The 20,073-nt window shown below is 37.4% G+C and overlaps 1 pseudogene; it reads left to right on the top strand.

Moving 5' to 3' along the window:
- The window catches only part of LOC122454023, a 32,425-nt pseudogene extending 12,565 nt beyond the window's left edge, over window positions 1-19,860 (top strand).
- The last annotated feature ends 213 nt before the right edge of the window (window positions 19,861-20,073 follow it).

Here is a 20,073-nt window from a genome sequence, read left to right as displayed (position 1 = left end):
TGCAAAAAGCTGACTCAATTTGAAAAGACCCTGATGCTGCGAAAGATTGAAGGTGGAAGGAGAAGGGGACGACAGAGGATGAGATGGTTGGATGGCATCACTGACTCAATGGACATGAGTTTGAGTAAACTCTGGGTGTTGGTGATACACAAGGAGGCCTGGCATGCTGCAGTCCATGGGGTAGCAAAAAGTAGGACATAACTGAGCAACTGAACTGACTGATTGTTTTTAAAATTCTTTCACATTTAGGTTACTACAGAGTATTGAGTAGAGTTCCCTGTGCTATACAGAAAGTCCTTGTTTGTTCTTTATTTTAAATATAGCAGCATGTACATGTCAACCCCAAACTCCCTATCCATCCCTCCCACCGTCCCACTATTCCCCCAGGAACCATAAATTTGTTCTCTCAGTCTATGATTCTGTTTGACTTTTGTAAATAAATTTATTTGTATCATTTCTAAGATTCTGCATATAAGTGGTATCATATGATATTTGTCTTTCTCTGTCTGACTTACTTCTCTTAGTATGATAATCTGCAAATCCATCCATGTTGTTGCAAATGCCATCATTTCGTTCCTTTTAACAGCTGAGTAATATTCCATCACACACAACACACACCGCACATATTCTTATTCATCCATCAATGAACATTTAGATTGCTTCCATGTCTTGGCTATTGTAAACAGTGGCACAATGAACATAGAGGTGCATGTATCCTTTCAAAGCATGCTTTTCTCCAGATGGCCATGAGTGGGACTGCTGGATCATATAGTAGCTCTATTTTTAGTACTTTATTGAACCTCCATACTGTTCTCCATAGTAGCTGTACCAATTTATATTCCCACCAACAGTGTAGGAAAGTTCTCTTTTCTCCACACCCTCTCCAGGATTTATTATTTGTAGTCTTTTTGATAATGGCCATTCTGACTGTGTGAAGTGATATCTTATTGTAGTTTTGATTTGCATTTCAGTGATGTTGAGTCTGTTTTCATATAGCTCTTTGGAGAAATGTCTATTTAGGCCTTCCACCTATTTTTTGATTGGGTTTTTGTTTTGTTTTGTTTTTAAGTCACATGAGCTGTTTGTAAATTTTGGAGATTAATCCTTTGTTGGTAACATCATTTGCAAATATTTTCTTCCATTGTGTGGATTATCTTTCATTTTGTTTATGGTTTCCTTTGCAGTGCAAAAGCTTTTAAGTTTAATTAGGTCTCATTTGTTTATTTTAGTTTTTATTTCCATTACTCTAGGAAATGAATCAAAAAAGATATCACTCAATAGACATGTTTACTTTTGCCATCAGACCCAAATCATCTTCTGTGGCACAGCTCTTGGGATGTAGGGTGTCCATAAGGAGCCATGTTGTTCCAGCTAACCTGAACTCTTGACCTGAGTAGCTTTATCCAACTCACAAGAATTTGAACTAAGGGATAAAGATAAACTCTTATTCTTAGGAGTGAGATCTATAAAATTACATCAAGTAGAGAGACAGAATAGCTGAAGTCATGGTAGAGCAGAAATCACAGACTACATAGAAGAAATTAACTTGCAGCAAAAAGAATAAAGAAGACATACTAGACACGCATTGAAAAGTAAGGAGAAGGGATCTTGTGGTCCTGGAAGGAGAAAGATTAAAAAATGGACCTGACCAAAGGGTTTCTAAGAATTACTAAAAATGTAATTTCTAAGAATTACAGTTGGAGTAAAATCCCTAAATTCTCAAATTAACTTCACACTTATTTTACAGGTTAGCTAAAACTCTTAAGCAAAATTGATGATTTTTTTTTAATAGTGAATAATCTTGGTGTAGGTGAGTCTCTTGATGATAAAGACAAAGAATAAATATATAGAAGATAGATTCCTCCTAGTGACAGTTCTTGGCCAGTCCTAAAGGGAAAAATGACACTAATAGAACTGGGAGAAAATCATAAAGTCATATAATTGATGGTCTGAAATGAACCCCCAAAATAGTATTAAACCTTGCCTATAACATTTCATATGATCTTTTTTTTTTTAATCTTTACAGTAGTCATATGACATATTGTTATCCTCATTTTTAAGTGTTGGAGACTAAAACTCAAAGAAACTTAAGAACTTACACAGAGGAGAGTGGTATAGCAAAAATTTCTTCCATAACACAGGAGAATGACTTTCTGTTTTTTTCTCTTTCTGCCTCCTACAGCAATGGCTAGGAATCCTTCTAAGTATCTTTGTCCAGCTAGGTTCATTGTATGATCTTATTATTCATGCAGGGAGTATGCAGCGTTCCAGGTGGAGAGAACAGCAAGTATAAAGGAACGTACGTATATGGTGATTGGGTATTTTGAGAGAACTACATAAAATGCTGTTTCTAGTAGAGGGTTCAAAATGCTATTTTGAGCAGAGGACTCAAAATGAAGAGTAGTTACAGATGAAATCAGAGAGCTAGGAGGGGGGTCAATTTTTGGAGAAAACCACAAAATTCTGTAAAGCAATTATCCTTCAATTGAAAAAAAAATTTAACAAAAGGATCAGGGAAATCACCATTTAAAGAGTGAGTGTGTCATTTCTGAGCCACAAAAACACATAAAACATGATTATACACACATACGGAAACAGAGATGGACAAACAAACTATACCTTAGAATTTTGAAACAGACAAAAGGGAGGTAAAATAGTGCAAAGCTATCTCTATCCACTATGTTTTATTTTGATACACACAGACTTTGGGATATAAACCTGTACCTGTGTGATGACACTGCAGTCTTCATAAGTGAATCCAGGCATTTTTCTCTGGATAAGTATTTTCTGTAATTCCAGCACATTCCTTAGCAAGTTACAAAATAATGTTCCTTATAGACCAAGAGCCCACTTGATGAGCACATATGAAAATGTCTTGCTCCCAAGACCCAGGGAACCTGGGCATTCAATTCCCATTTAGCCTACAAGCTGATTCCTGGGACTCTGCCTCTCCAGACACTTGCCAGTGTATAGATGGATGGTGTTAATTTCAGACGGGGAAATCTACTAATGCTGTCCTGAACCCTGCAAACAAGGTCAGACATTTGTAAGAGCTGTAGCCCTTCAGGAAAACATGTGCCACTTTATTCTCTCCAGTGTGTTTTTTTTGTATTCTGTCCAGAGATTTCTTTTTAAAAATGTACATGTATCAAAGATAATGAGAAATATTCCCATGTCTAAATTTTCTGTGATTCCCAATCACTGAAAAACTGGAGAGCTTCCTTAGTTTGATTAGAGAGCAGACTGTCATCAGGGTGAAAAAGCATCAGCTGTCTGGAGGAGAATTGAAATCACTGTACTTTCAGGTCTGTCGGTCAGACTGGCCTTTTAGGTTCTTCGAGGAGATTGCATTCCAATAAAACTTGTGAAATGGGTGACACATCTTTAAACATCTCCTAATTCTTTACCCTCCTCCATGTCCTGTGATGCTTCTCTCTTCCTTATGTTCTTATCCTCTTCCATAACTCTTATCATCTAATCAAAATTAACCAGTATTTCTTAAGCAGCAATTAGGCACAGAATGGTTCTAGTTATTGTGGGAAAATAAGGTCATTGCCCTTAAAGAGCTTTTAATTTAGATGAGGAGACAAGATATTTACCAAAAAAAGAAAAAAAAAAGTATAATAACAGATGGTAAAAAGCTACTGTTGTGTATCTGTTTGGTACTTTGCTTCCTACTTGCAGTTTGTTAAGACGTACAGTGGTAGCAGTCAGAACTTATAGCTGGCACAGTCTGCCTTAATCCAAGGTCACTAACATGGAAACTCACAGAGACAAGGCTCAGAAGCGGCTCCAAGGTACTGAACTTGGATGACAAGAGTCAATTATTGCATTCTTCAAAAAGATGACAAGTAAACAAGAGACCTTTTTTTTGGAAGGAAAATGAGTCTCAAAAAGAACTGCTCAGATAATGTTTCTCACTCATCTATTGAAAAAAAAAAGAAAAAGGCTGTGACATCCTGCTGTTAGATGTTTGAGTTTGGTAGAGCAAAACTCTTACCTGTAGCAGTTATGGTGCTAGGCAACAGAGACATAAGATTTAATCAATCACACTCTCTACCCTGAACCTCGGCATAAGTAGAAGAAGGTCATGAATAGATGGATTCCTTGAGGAAAAAGACTGTTACAGATTAAGTGAAGGTGAGTTATTGGGAAGCAAGCACACCCGCCTTCCAAATCAGCCTCCATCAGTGAAGAGTCACCAAAAGGAGAGCGGGGGCAGGATTCTGTGGCTCTTTGCATGCTGGGGCAGCACGCAGAAGTCTGGACATTAAGCTCCAGAAGAGGGACCCTGATCAAAGGTCTGGGGGCTTCTAAACTCCTTGGCTGGGGACCTTGTCCCTAAGCTTAATCCAGAATTGAAGCACTCAGAGAATACCCTCCCCTTTGGTGATTAAGAAACTGAGGTCCAAGCATTAAGAATACAGCTATAAAACTAGTAGAATTCTGTGCCATCAATCCAGTATTCATGGTCATGAGAATTTTAGTGCCTCCACTGGTATCATCAGGGACTAGAGTTCAAACCACTGAGCATGTAATGTGGTTACAGCTAGTCAACTTGGTAGAACCATTACTCTGAACTCTTGTTGCAATCCTCTGCAGGACTGGATGCCTTTGAGCATCAGTGTAACCAGTTTCTTTGAAGCTTTGTAGCAGCCAGTCTAGAGAGAATCAGTCTTGTGAAAGTTAACCCTAACTTTCAGATGTCAAAAGAACAGAAATCTGCTTTGGGAAACACTAACCTTAGGAGACAGGGTTCAGAGCCACAGAGGTAAAGAGAGAGATGAATTTCAAGTAAAAAGATATATAAAATGCTAGATGTTACTGAACCTATGACCAACATCCACTGGATCATAGAAAAAGCAAGAAAATTCCAGAAAAAAAAATCTACTTCAGCTTCATTGACTATGCTAAAGTCTTTGGCTGTGTGGATGACAACAAACTGGAAAATTCTTAAAGAGATGGGAATCCCAGACCACCATACCTGCTTCCTGAAAAACTGTATAGAAGCAACAGTTAGAACTAGACAAGGAATGACTGACTGGTTCCAAATTGGGAAAGGAGTACATCAAAGCTGTATATTGCCACCCTGCTTATTTAATTTATATGCATAGTACAGCATGCAAAATCCCAGGCTGGATAAAGCACAAGCTAGAATCAAGATTGCCAGGAGAATATCAATAACCTCAGATATGCAGATAAAACCACCCTTATGGCAGAAAGCGAAGAGGAACTAAAGAACTTCTTGTTGAAGGTAAAAGAGGAGAATGAAAAAATTGGCTTAAAACAACATTCAAAAACCGAAGATCATGGGATCTGGTCCTATTCCTTCGTGGCAAATAGATGGGGAAACAATTGAAACAGTGACAGACCTTATTTTCTTGGGCTCCAAAATCACTGACGACGGTGACTGCAGCCACGAAATTAAAAAATGTTTGCTCCTTGGAAGAAAAGCTATGACAAACCTAGACAGCATATTAAAAAACAGAGACATTACTTTGCTGACAAAGGTCCATATAGTGAAAGCTATGGCTTTCCAGTAGTCATGTATGAAAATGAGAGTTGGACCATAAAAAAGGCTGTGCACCAAAGAATTGATGCTTTTGAACTGTGGTATTAGAGAAGACTCTTGAGAGTCCCTTGGACTGCAAGGAGATCAAAACAGTCAGTCCAAAAGGAAATCAATCCTGAATATTTTTTGGAAGGACTGATTCTGAAGCTGAAGTTCCAAAACTTTGGCCACCTGATGCGCAGAACTGACTCTTAGAAAAGTCCCTGATTCTGGGAAATTTTGAAGGCGGGAGAAGAAGATGACAGAGGATAATATGGTTGGGTGGCATCACTGACTCAAAGGACATGAGTTTGAGCAAACTCTAAGAGATGGTGAAGGACAGGGAAGGCTGGCATGCTTCAGACCATGGGGTTGCAAAGAGTCAGACATGACTGTGTGACTGAATGACAACCACAACTGAATTATAGGGAGAATGAAATACAAAAAAAGATGTAAGATTTAAGAAGAGAGGGGATATTAGTGTCTATATTTCAATAGTAATATGCAATCGGAAATCAGATTTAAAGTTGTTGGACTTCCCTGGTGGTCAAATGGTTAAGAATCTGCCCGGCAGTGCAAGAGGCACAGGTCTGATCCCTGGACCAGGAAGATGGTACAACCAAAGAAAAACAGCCCAGGCACCACAACTACTGAAGCCCACACAGAGCTGTGATTTGCAATGAGAAGCCACCACAATGAGAAGGAGCCCACATTCACTCCAACTGGAAAAAGCCCATGTGTAGCAACCTTGACCTAGTACAGCCAAAAAAATAAATAATTTTTAAAACTTTAAATAATTGTTAAAAAAAATAAAGAAGTGATTAGACGATAGCTTGAGATATGAAGAGATTGTGACAGATACTCCGTTTCTAATGCAAAGATACCCAAGCTTGTGTGAAAGGAGCTTCTGAAGACGGAGAAAGTTAAGATGGTTAGAAAGAAGTGTTCTCTGGTTTCTTGTGCTCAAATGGTTTCTAGTTCTGCTGGTGAGTTACCCGTGTGTTAAATTAAAGGGCATCATGGGTACTTACAGAAGTGTTTTCATTTGATTAAGGCTAATTTTATGACTATACTCTTAACTCATGGAATATCTCTAATTGGTGATCAAGCCAAGCTAAGAGAGTCATCTTTTTCTATCACCCTTCACATTTCAACATCATTCTGCTCCTTTCCTTATATTTCAGACAGTTCTGTCTCTACAAAACAGCATCCGTACACATATTTTCTCCCCCCTCACTCCAAGCCTGACCGGTCAGAACAGTTGTGGCCAAAATCAGTAGTGGACAAACTGAATGGGGATTTTCCTCTCTTCTTAGGAAATCATGTGAAAGTGTTAATCAGTCATGTCTGACTCTCTGCAACCCCATAGACTGTAACTTGCCAGGCTCCTCTGTCCGTGCAATTCTCCAGGGAAGAATACTGGAGTAGGTAGCCATTCCCTTCTTCAGGGGATCTTCTCAATCCAGGGATCAAACCCAGGCCTCCTGAATTGCAGACAAACTCTTTATAGTCTGAGCCACTAGGGAAAGGCAATCATGTATCTAACTTCAATAGCTACAAAGGAAGGAACCAGGCAGAAGTGAATTGACTTTTTATTTTTACTTTTTATAGGCTTAGCAAGTTATAACTGCAATTTTACATTTGTAACACTTTTTGAAGTATAACATTCAGGCACCAAATGAGGAAGCAGGTACAGAAAGTTTCAGAACATTTCAAAATCAGAAGAAAAGTGAATGACTATACCAACATTAAACAATCAGATGCTTCTGATCCTTTTTAGTTTCTTCAACTTCTCTGTTGATACCATGCAGGTGAAAAATGGCTTGTTTTCAGGATGCAAAACCATCACATCCTAGAATTTGTCTCTCTTTGGTGGATTTTGTCTTTGGTTTTTCTTTTTTTCAGGTCTGGATATTTCCATTTTGAGACCTGATGGCCTTCTTCAGGATATTTCTAGGCAATGTGACAACAATAGCCCAGGTAGTTGACTGCCAACATCAGTCAAAATAATAGCCTGGTATCAGGAAGAGACTTTAACCAGTTGAATGGTTGTTTTTTTCCTTTCACTTTTCAACTCATCATTCAAAAAGCACACACATCCCTGCAGATCATTTCATATATGAAACATTTATTAAGTTGCATTATATTAAGCAGAGAGAGTTAACGTTGCCTGTTTCCTGATTCAGGTCCTTGGTTATACCACTAGAAATGTTCTCAGCACATGGTAAGTCTACAGGTCTTCCTTAGTGTATATCTGGGACTCAGGCAACATTAACTAGAGCCAATAATAATTTTATTCAGAGAACAAGTGTATGGTCTAATTCACACCATTTTTTTTTTCTCAAGACTAAAAGATACGTGTTTTTTTAATACAAACTGTTGAACACAATAGTTTTTTGGATATTTTTTTGAATATTCTTTGAATACAGAACACCATTCATCCTGTTGTAGCGTGCCTTGCCAAATTGAAGGTCACAGGCTCCTAGCACGCTAAAGCGGGAACTCATGAATACATATGAAGCATACTTTCAGTGGCAGAGATGGTGATTGCTGGGCCCAGATGGGCCTGTATTCATTGTGAAACACATGCCTGGGAAGATCATCCACTCTTTTCCCTTCATTCTCTTGCTCTAAATAGCTTTTCCCTATTAACATTGACTACTAAAAATAAAATAAGTGTTGTTCCAAAGAATCCATTTAAGGCTTTTTTTTTTTAAGGAAAATGTTTATATTACGAGGAGAATAATGATCTGAAAAATTCAAACATCTGTTCTCTTCAAATGATTACTGTATCCCACTGATCCTACTTTAGAAAACTTTCTAGTTGTGCTGCCATTGTTGGCCCTCAACACTTCCTACCTGGGATAAAGTTATTGCAAAAGTTCACTTCTTGATTCCCTAGCCTTACCTCTATACATATATGTCAGGGTGTGCCACTGAAGCTGGTACCATGCCTGAGAGAGGCAAATCTCTTTCTTGGGTTCATCTTTTAGCACATGACTAAAATACTCCTTATCTCTTTTTGTCAAATGACAATTTTTCTATTAATTCTTTAGAAATCGGTTCTAATATTGGGAAGTGAGTTTTGTAAGATTCTATTTTTAGGGGCAGATGAACAACTCCATTTTACTGTTTGACCCCAGAAAATATTTTTTTCCTATTTTCTTTTGTGACTTTGATAAATACTCAGATAATGTAGCTGTAAACTAATTCTTGAATCTAGAGAAATTATTTCTAACACTTGTACCCTTAACAAGTGATGATACACATACACCTCTGCTTTAGGCTCATGGAATGCCAGGCTCTCTGGTGGCACCGTTTCTGCAATGTCATTCCTAAAGACTATAGTATCTTCCCTCCCTTGATCCACTCAGTGAAACTGTTTCAGTATATGTTGTCTGACAGACCAGGCAGAGTCAGTTCCCATTATTTCAGGCACTTAGAAACTTTATTTATACCATAATTATAAAAAAGAAATCCTCCTGAATTTTGAAATTTAAATTTGCCATTGTCTTCTTCCACCAAGGCCTATGTTATCTTTTAACTCTCATGTATTATGTCAGGAATACTGTTGTCTCATGATAAGATTTTAATACCTGCATTAAGTAAATCTATAAACCAGTGTTATTGTATGAACTTGTAGCAGTTCAAATATTTTAGGAAGGTCATGAGCTCTGAATATAAGTTTGAAGCATGGCATATGTGGCAATATGATTATGGATTTCAACGTATTTTTACCAGGGTGGCCAAAAAGAGCATAGGAACTCAGCAAAAACCACACAGTTAAATCTACTGAGGCTAATGGGAAAGTTATTATCTTCTAAAAAATAGCACAAGTTCTTGTTCTAAATTTTCATATATAATACAGATACATACATATGTATGAACATGCACACACACACACTCAATACAGATGTCATTGGCTTTCTTTTAGTCATTAGTGTCCATAAATAGCTCCAGTATCATATTGTCTATATGCAGGGAGACAGAACTACATAATGGTTGAATTAATAGATTTTGGAGTCACACTGGCATTGTTCAAATTTGGCTCTGCCATTTTTATATATAAGATTTCTGTTGCAGTTAAAGGTAATAACAATAATCACTATACCAGAGTATATTGTTAGGATTAAACTAAATAGTATAAAATCATTCTAGCCATTCTTGAAAATGAACAGGATTTTGGGATTCATACCATCTGATTTCAAAACTTATTATAAAGCTATAGTATGATAGTCACAAAATGATAGACATCAAAATCAATGGAATAAAATGGAATAGTCAAAAACAGACTCACACTTATACCATCAAATGCATTTTGACAAAGATGATAAGCCAAGACAATGGATGAATCTTGACTCATGCCTCAAACCATCCACAAAAATTACCTGAAACTGATCATAGTCCTAAAATAGATAAAACTATTAAAGACCTAGAAGAAAGCAATGAAGAAAATTCTTGTGATGTTGAATTAGGGAAAAAAAGAAAACATAAACCAAATACAAAAAGTACAAAATGCAAAAGAAAATTAATAGAGTCCCTTGGAAAACAAGATCAAACTAGTCAATCCTAAGGAAATCAACCGTGAATATTCACTGGAAGGACTGATGCTGAAGGTGAAGCTCCAACACTTTGGCCACTCAATGTGAAGAACTGACTCATTGGAAAAGATCCTGATGCTGGGAAAGATTGATGGCAGGAGGAGAAGGGGACAACAGAGGACAAGATGGTTGGTTGGCATCACTGACTCAATGGACATGAGTTTGAGCAAACTCCAGGGGATGGTGAAGGACAGGGGAGCCTGGCGTGCTGCAGTCCATAGGGTTGCAAAGGGTCAGACATGACAGCAGCTGAACAACATTCATACAAATTAAAGCTCATTGAAAGATAAAGTTAAAAAAATAAAAAGGAAAGTCATAGACTTGGAGAAAATGTGTGCAATGTGTATATAACATATAACTAAGGGATCTGCTTCCAGAAGTATAAAGAACTGTTACAATGTAATATTAAAAAGATGACCAAAAAAATTAAAGAAAACAAGTAAAAGCTGAACATATATTTCACAAATAAATACAAATAGCAATAGGATATGAAGATGTGTTAATCAGTACTTTTCACCAGAGAAATGCAAATTAAACCACATAAAAACCACTATACATTTATTAAAATGGCTCAAATTTTTAAAAATAATATTGAAGTCCTGTTAATTTGCAATGTGTTAATTTCTGCTGTACAGTAAACTGATTCAGTTATACACACAAACACACATATATATATATATACACAGTCTTTTTCATATTCATTTCCAGTATGGTTTATCACAGGATATTGAACATAATTCCCTGTGCTATACAATAGGAACTTGTTGTTTATCCATTCTATATATAATAGTTTGTGTCTATTAACCCCAAACTCCCAGTCCTTCCCTCTCCCATCCTTCCCCCATCCCCCTGAAAACTAGAAGTCTGTTGAATATATCTGTGAGTCTTTTTGTTTCTTAGAAAGATTCATTTGTCTCTTATTTTAGATTCCACATATAAGTGATAACATGCATCACTAATCTTTCTCCCTTTTACTTCACTTAGCATGATAATCTCTAGTTGCATTCATATTGCTACAAATTCATTATTTTGCTCTTTTTTGCAGCTGAGTAGTATTCCATCTTCTTTATCCACTTATCTGTTGATGGACACTTAGGTTGTTTCCATGTTTTGGCTGTTGTAAATAGTGTTGCTATGAACACAGGGATGCTTGTATCTTTTTGATTTATAGTTTTTCCAGGATATATGCCCAGGAGTGGAATTGCTGGATCATATGGCAACTGTGTTTTTAGTCTTTTGAGGAACCTCCATACTGTTTTTAAGAGCTGAGTGACAGATATTTTTTTACCACTTTTCTTTCATCCACTTCCTTCTTTCTGCTGATTACAGCACAAATCTGACATCTATCTCTCTCTTTCTTTTTTTTTTTTTTTTTGCTACCACCACAAATGCTGTATATTGTCACCCTACTTATTTAACTTATATGGAAAGTACATGATGAGAAACGCTGGGCTGGAGGAAGCACAGGCTAGAATCAAGATTTCTGGGAGAAATATCAATAACCTCAGATATGCAGATGACACCACCCTTATGGCAGAAAGTGAAGAGGAACTGAAAAGCCTCTTGATGGAAGTGAAAGAGGAGAGTGAAAAAGTTGGCTTAAAGCTCAACATTCAGAAAACAGATCATGGCATCTGGTCCCATCACTTCATGGGAAATAGATGGGGAGACAGTGGAAACAGTGTCAGGCTTTATTTTTGGGGGCTCCAAAATCACTGCAGATGGTGACTGCAGCCATGAAATTAAAAGACGCTTACTCCTTGGAAGGAAAGTTATGACCAGCCTAGACAGCATATTAAAAAGCAGAGACATTACTTTGCCAACAAAGGTTCGTCTGGTCAAGGCTATGGTTTTTCCAGTGGTCATGTATGGATTTGAGAGTTGGACTGTGAAGAAAGCTGATCGCCAAAGAATTGATGCTTTTGAACTGTGGTGTTGGAGAAGACTCTTGAAGAGTCCCTTGGACTGCAAGGAGGTCCAACCAGTCCATCCGCAAGGAGATCAGTCCTGGGTGTTCACTGGAAGGACTGATGCTGAAGCTGAAACTCCAATACTTTGGCCACCTCATGCGAAGAGTTGACTCATTGGAAAAGACCCTGATGTTGGGAGGGATTGGAGGCAGGAGGAGAAGGAGACGACAGAGGATGAGATGGCTGGATGGTATCACTGACTCAATGGACATGAGTTTGAGTAAACTCCGGGAGTTGGTGATGGACAGGGAGGCCTGGTGTGCTGCAATTCATGGGTTCGCAAAGAGTCGGACACGATTGAGTGACTGAACTGAACTGAACCACCACAAAATTTATTCTTGTTTCAAAATGCAGGTTTGTTATCTTGAACTGAAGCAGCTATTGAGAATCACGAGGAAAAACTCATTTGTGAAGCTGGTAAAGCAATTAAATTGAAGGAGATCAGATTCCTGGTCTACAAAGCCAACATACTATATCTCATTATGAGAAAAATAATCTCTACCTTGTTCAAACCACTATCATTTTGGGGTTTCAATTACAACTGAATTAGTCTTTATAGACGGAAGTGTCATATAATACATACTTTATTTGGAGTGACATGTCATATGCAATTTCCTGAGATTATTTTTTTCCCTCTGGGAATTTTTGATACTCTCTTATGGTAACATTTAATTTTGTAGCTGAAGTTGCAAACAAGAGGATAAGTGATACTTATGTAGCATAGAGATACATTTTTGGCTAATAAAATTCTAAAAAGAAGATTTACTTTGCCAACACTAAAATTCAAGAATTATACATAAACTGTGGCATTTTGGAGTTCAAATTAATGAAAATAAATGTTAGTCAGAACTGAATATACGTAGAGCAAATATTCCACAATTTGCCATCATCTTCCCCCTTCCTGTCCCTATTAATCATGATACCTGACCTATTTCACTCATATTGTTTACCTGACCTCTTTCGGCATTTGAATCTGTAACCACCAATTTAAGACAGAAATGCATTGAATGTATTACAGAAAGCTCCACACACAGCATGCTCCCATTTGTTCATATTTGTTGTTGTCTAGTCGTTGTCATATCCGACTCTTTTGGGACACCACGGATTGTAGCCCTCCAGGCTCCTCTGTCCAGGGGATTTCCCAGGTGAGACTACTAGAGTGGGTTGCCATTTCCTTCTCCAGGGGATCGTCCCAAACCCAGGGATCGAACCTGGGTTTCCTGCTTGGCAGATGGATTCTTTACCACTGGGAAACCCTCTTTCTTATATTCAACCAATATTTTTAAACTACTATCCTTCTAAACAATAGGAATATAAAAACCACCCAAGTCTTTACATTTTGGAAGGAAAAGACAGACAATAAGCAGCTAAATACATTCTGATACTTCTGTTCTTTACGATGAGAATGAAAGAAGTTTGAAGAGAGAGAGAGGTTAGGAGTAGGGAGTCCTGGGCTGTACATTAGATTATCCGCATAACCTCTCTAAGGAAAGGCCCTTTGAACTGGGTCCTGAATGACAACTAGGAATCAGCTATTCAAGAACCATGGACGATCATTTCAGGCAGAGGAAATGGCAAGAATAAATCACCTGCAGTAAAAATGAGAGTGAAATATTTGAGGACCAGAAAGATAACTGGTATGGTGGGGATATAGCCAGGAAAAGAGTAGTATCAGAACAGGTTAGAGGAGGTAAGAGTTCTTGTTGTTCAACACTTTGGAGCCTAAGAATTTCCCCAATTTTCCTAGGATTACAAAAATGTAAAAAAGAAAAAAAACAAAAAACTTCCTTTTTATCTGTTGTCATGAAATTTCTAAAAAAAAAAAAAATCCTCTTGGCTTGTGAAAATGGATCTTCGGTAGTCTCAAAAAAAAAAAAAAAGATGAGTTAAAAAAATTAAGTCTTGGTGTATACCTTGTGTGGGAGCATACATGCAGAAGAACAGCCATTCTTAATTAAGGAAACACCATGTCACAAACAATCAGAGCTGAGCCCTTTGAAATGTTCCCTCACATGCCGGCAGAATACAAAGCCACCATCAAATTTTCTGCATTCTGCATAATGTGCTGGTAATTAACCTTATAAACATTTTCTGAGCAAGTCTCATAGTTGATAAATGCAGTTAAGGGCAAAAATCCAGCAAGGTTATTGAATAACAATCAGTGCCTCCAGAATGAAAAATAACCCACCTTCTTCTGAAGTAAGATATGAATAGACTTTACTCTTGTAATTAATGTTGCTGCATTTTGCATGAAGATGGGATATTTTTCATTTAAAGCCCATGTGTTAATTTTCCTTCCTAGACAAGCCAAAAACCTTGACTCCTATCATCAGACCTTTGGTACCTCTTTCTGTTTCCATCTTGGGTCTCTGCCAATGCATCATATTCTGTGTTTGGACTTCCATGCTGGGGTTAGGGCACAGATAGTCACAAGAAACATTCATTTTGTTTTCAATCATACTGAGATTAAAACAAGCCACATGAAAACCAAATGCTACTCCTACTACAGTGCATATGCCAAAGATTAATCCGAAAGGCGAGGAACCTTAAAAGTCTGGATTAATGAAAGCAAAATACAAGAGCTATTGTATAATAGGTGAATGATGGTACCGGCATTAAACAGTACCAGGCATCGATATATTGCAACTATCTTGCAAAGTCACGATGATTTTGAATCTTCAAATAATTCTGGACAATGAATAGGAGGCCTGTGGTCTAGTCCAGTTCTGCATCTGGTCCTTGGTAAGAGCTTAAGAACCTCATTTAGCTTCTAAGAAGCTTAAAGTCTTTTTATCTATCAAGAGTACAGATTGACCTTGAAAACTATGTTCCTTTTTCCAAAGCTGATTTATTTTGTCACACAGCAGACACTAACACAACATTGTAAAGCAACGGTACTGCAATAAAAATTAAAGAATTAAAAAAATTTTAACAACAACAACAAAAAAAAAACCCCTAAAATTTGTATGAGTTTGAGAAGATTCAGTTGTTCTCTTTTTTTTTCTTTTGGAAATATAAAGTAAATAACATATTTGCTAAGGTGAAAAGTAATATGTGGGGGGGTATGTGTGTTTGTTTTCACCTCAGTTTCTAACCTTTTCTGTGTCTCAGTGGCTTGCCATTATCCAAGTGATAAAGATACTAGCTTGAGTCACAAGATCCTATAGAATCTGATCATACCCACACTGCAGATTCATCTTCTCCCTCGTGCTGGAAATCTGTCTCTTGCATTCTAGGATACTGAATAGTTCTTGAATGTGTTATTCTATTTTCCTCTATTCTCAATACGTTTTTACACCACCCTCATTTACCTGAAAAAAAAAAAATCTATTTGTAATCAAAAGCCCATTTCAAGCAAGAATTATTCTAAAAGACTGTCTTGTGTCAAGACCCTCAGTCACTCCCTCCTCTGTACCAGTCCTTTGCCTCACATCTGTATTCTGCATTTATCACAGTTAACATATTTGATTCTTCATGAAACCAGTTGTATGTTATTTACGTTACCTAACACTGTCTTTTACCTCAAGAAATGTTCAGAAAATGTGAGTGAAATTTAAATCCTTGAACTTTGTGATATTTTTAATGAACATGTGCTAATTTTTGTTCTAATTTGATAAATGAGTTTGAGAATATATGTAGTATTCATGTTGTCAGTTTAGTAATTTAAACAAGTGTTGACTTTAAAAAATACACAATGTTGAGAGTTGTGAGTTAACTTTTATTGGGGGCAAAATGAGAACTATAGTTCAAGAGATAGCACCTCAGATAGCCCTGAGAAACTGCTCCAAAGAGGTAGAGGCGAAGGTCAAAATATATGTTATTTTGTTGAAGGGGTAGTACATGTAATCAATCCCATATTTTTTGCAGAAGTTTTCTGCTTGTCATGAGGAGCAGTCATCACTATGAAGAATTTTAGTGCTTTTCTAGATACAAGGAGATACAAGAATTGAACTCTTAAAATTGGCTCCTGAAAAGATTTAACTATCTGAAGACTTGTGCTTCCAGTTTCCTCCCCCACAGCACCCCCCACTCCACCACCCCCACCCCCGCTGCAGGCTGCCTCATTTCTGCTCTCTACCTTGAATTCCTCTCAGAGGGTGTTGAAAATCAGCAGCTGCAACAGCACATGATTTAATCCTTGTGGTAGATGGCAAGTGCAGTGGCGAGGGCCGATTTGTAGTTGATCCAACCTGTTAATACAACCTGTATACAACAGATAAATACTGTTTCTTAACCATCCACTATTAGAATCAAAATTACAACACTAGAAAATAATATTTTGTACTGTATTAGGGAGGGAATTCATCATATATTTTCTCAATAATCTTAAAATATAAATAAATGTCTAAAATTTTTAATCCAAGGCCAAAAATTTACAAAGAGAGTCAAATTTTGTAATGAGACAGTTAAAACAAATTTTGTAAGTTAATCTTATAAATGTCAGATCAGTAGTTTTAGATCCTATAATTTATGGAAATCCAGTATTGGCTCATGACCAATGTGCCCAGTTAAATTTCTAGGTTCTTTTTTTTATCTCATAATCACTGAACACAAAATTTTGTCTCTTAAAAAAATGGATACTGTTCCTTCATATTCTTAAAAATAAGTCCTCTTTTTATGGACATATAGATAAAATTATATATAGATCTACATGGCATTTATATATGTCAAAGCTTAAGACTCAGTTGTTAATCATAGATGTTTCATTTATTGGTAAAAGCACTACTAAGCACTTTTAAGCTCTTCTTGAAATACATAGTAAACTGTAGTTTAAAAATTGACATAGAGTATGAAACTAAAAGGCTTTAGATTTGCAATGGTGATTTCTTCCAATAGTTTAAAATTTAACATGAAAAATTAAAAATCTAATAAATAATAATCCAGAACATATTATAAAAATATAAAAGGTCAAGTTCGATATTGATGCATTATATTTAGTCACATGATTCAGTGATTAAATATGCCTTGTACATAATTGTACGTGTTGGTGTTCAGCTTATACTTATTAAAGGAGGAAATATTTCCAGTGATGGCTCTTGTAATGTGACTTCATAAATTTTGCTTACTTTTATCCATTTAATTTTTACTTACCTACATATTTGCACATAGTCAGAAATATATCCAGGACCAATTCATATCCTCTCATAACTAAAGACATAATTTCAGAGAAATTGAAAGAAAGTGATATTAGGAGTTACAAATATTTGTTTCGTTTTTTTTTTTGTTCTCCAGGGTAAACTCACTTTTTCTTTTGATCATACTGAGTAACACCTATTTTTATATTTTTATGTTTATAATATGTGATTATGTTTCTGTTTCACCTATCTGCCTCTCTTCTAAAGAAAGGTTGCTGAAAATAATTTTCTCTTTATTACTACCAGCTAGCACAGAACTAGGTATATAGATATTAAATAAGTGCTGGTTCAGTGAATAGTTAAATGGATGGGTGGATGCATGGATGTGTGGATGGATAAATGCATGATTGAATGAATAATGACAGAAATAAATAACTGTCTATGTGACTAAAACACAGGAACCATTTAACTGATTCATTGGTAATGTATATAGCATCCCAGAATCCTTTTGTTCACAATATTTCAGGTTTCATTTTTAGTTTTTCAATCTTCCCCAGATAGTCTCAGGTCAGCCAAGCTCACAAAAGCTAGTGCAGAACTGAATGCTAATTTAACAATGTACAGAAAGAAATATCACTGCTAAGCAGACAGGATTTATAGTTTCCTTGACCAACTTATGATCTCTGTAGGAAATCAAATGGGAAGCCAAGCTATAAAGACAAGTTTGCTTACTTCATATAAAGAATTAGAACAAAGAGTGTAAGGTGAATGATTATAATGTCAAATCATGTCACAAGCAATGAGTAGTTCAGAGCTGGCACTGCCAAATTTGCTTTCTGTTAAAAACTTACTTTCCAGGCTAACCAGTGTGGTTCTGATCAACTCACTTTCCAGTTCTCAGTATCAAATATTACTTAAGCATTCATTTTCTTTAATACATTGCTCAGAAATGTATTGCTTATATATTTTTGTCTAAAAATAGCAAGCTATCACAAGAAATGTTGAAAAATGCAACTTATTTGAATGTTAGTAAAACAACAAAACATCTGTACACCCAAGATAGGATTTATCTTCAAAATGTCAAAAGAAATACTCAAGTTAATTGATAAAGATGAATATATATAAAATTAATTATTTTATGTACAGTGATTTCATCAGGGCTTTGGGGAGAAGAATCTATAACAGTAAGTATGATAAGTTCTGACTAATTTTTATTTTCTAGACTCATGAAAAAATAATGAATATTATATTCAAGGTAAACAATTGAAAATGTTATCTTTAAAATTGTTATTTAGAATTGTTCTAGCAATATGGCTGCTTTGGTATTGTGAAAAATGATGCACGATTAAACATCTAGAAATGTTGAATACATTTTTACAAACATATATTTAAGTGGATAAGAGATCTCTCAATAGGTTGAGGTAAAATCCACATAAAGCAAAATTGAAAAAAATAAGTTGAAATGAAAGTGATGAACAAAAAATGAAGCCACAACTATAAACATATAACTATAGACACATATCTTACAGACATATGATGATACCAGGACCCTAAAACTGTGGGTATTGATCATCACTTGGAAAAAGGGGAAAAGTCTCAGAAGCAACAGAATTGAGATCCTCACATACATTGATAATCCTTAAGCCACTATATTTTCAGTGAAAAAAAGTAGACTAGAAAAACATCTACCACGGTCCTCTGATCCCAGTCGGCGGAGCTCAGCAGTCATGGCCAACCACATGTGCTCTACACTGGCGCCAAGATGCCCATCTTGGGGCTAGGCACCTGGAAGTCCCCTCCAGGCAAAGTGACGGAGGCTGTGAAGGTGGAGATTGACCTTGGACTCTGTCACATTGACTGTGCCCACATGTACCAGAATGAGAATGAGGTGGGTTTGGCCCTCCACGCGAAGCTGCAGGAGAAGGTTGTGAAACGTGAGGACCTCTTCATTGTCAGCAAACAGTGGTGCACGTATCACAACAAGGACGTGGTGAAAGGAGCCTGCCAGAAGATGCTCATGGACCTGAAGCTGGACTACCTGGACCTCTACCTCATCCGCTGGCCCACGGGCTTCAAGCCTGGGGAAGACTTCTTCCCACTGGATGAGGACGGCAACGTGATTCCCAGTGAGAAAGATTTCGTGGATACCTGGACGGCCATGGAAGAGCTGGTGGACAAAGGGCTGGTGAAAGCTGTTGGAGTCGCCAGTTTCAACCATCTCCATGTGGAGAAGATCGTAAACAAACCTGGCTTAAAATACAAGCTGCCGGTTAACCAGATCGAGTGCCACCCATACCTCACTCAGGAGAAGTTAATCCAGCACTGCAACTCCAAAGGCACTGTGGTGAGTGCCGATAGTCCCCTGGGCTCTCCCGACAGGCCAAGCCCGAGGACCCTTCCATACTGGAGGACCCGAGGATCAAAGCGATTGCAGACAGCACAGTAAAACCACAGTCCAGGCGCTGATCTGAGTCCCCAGGCAGAGAAACCTGATCGTGATCCCCAAGTCGGCGACGCCTGAACGCATTGCTGAGGACTTCCAGGTCTTTGAACTGAACAAGGAGGATATGACCACCTTGCCCAGCTACAACAGGGGCTGGAGGGTCTGTGCCTTGGTGAGCTGTGCCTCCCACAGGGATTACCCCGTTCATGAGGAGTTCTGAAGGAGTTTTGAAGCTGCGCCTGTCTGCCCTTGGCCAGGTGACCTGCCATCTCCCACCTCACTTTCCTTGTGTGTAGCGTAATTTGGCCCGTTTCCCTCAGTGGTGGATCAGCGACTTCTAGACAAACCGCTGAGGGCTCGGCCAGCTTGGTGTCACGTCCAAAGAACAGACTCAATAGATTAGTAGAAGTGTCTTCAGTTTTCCTTTGCCCTT

Source organism: Cervus canadensis, chromosome 15, assembly GCF_019320065.1.
Source record: "Cervus canadensis isolate Bull #8, Minnesota chromosome 15, ASM1932006v1, whole genome shotgun sequence".
In the NCBI taxonomy this organism is placed as follows: Eukaryota; Metazoa; Chordata; class Mammalia; order Artiodactyla; family Cervidae; genus Cervus; species Cervus canadensis.
Note: the sequence above shows the minus strand (reverse complement) of the source record. Positions and strands in the feature narration are given on the sequence as shown.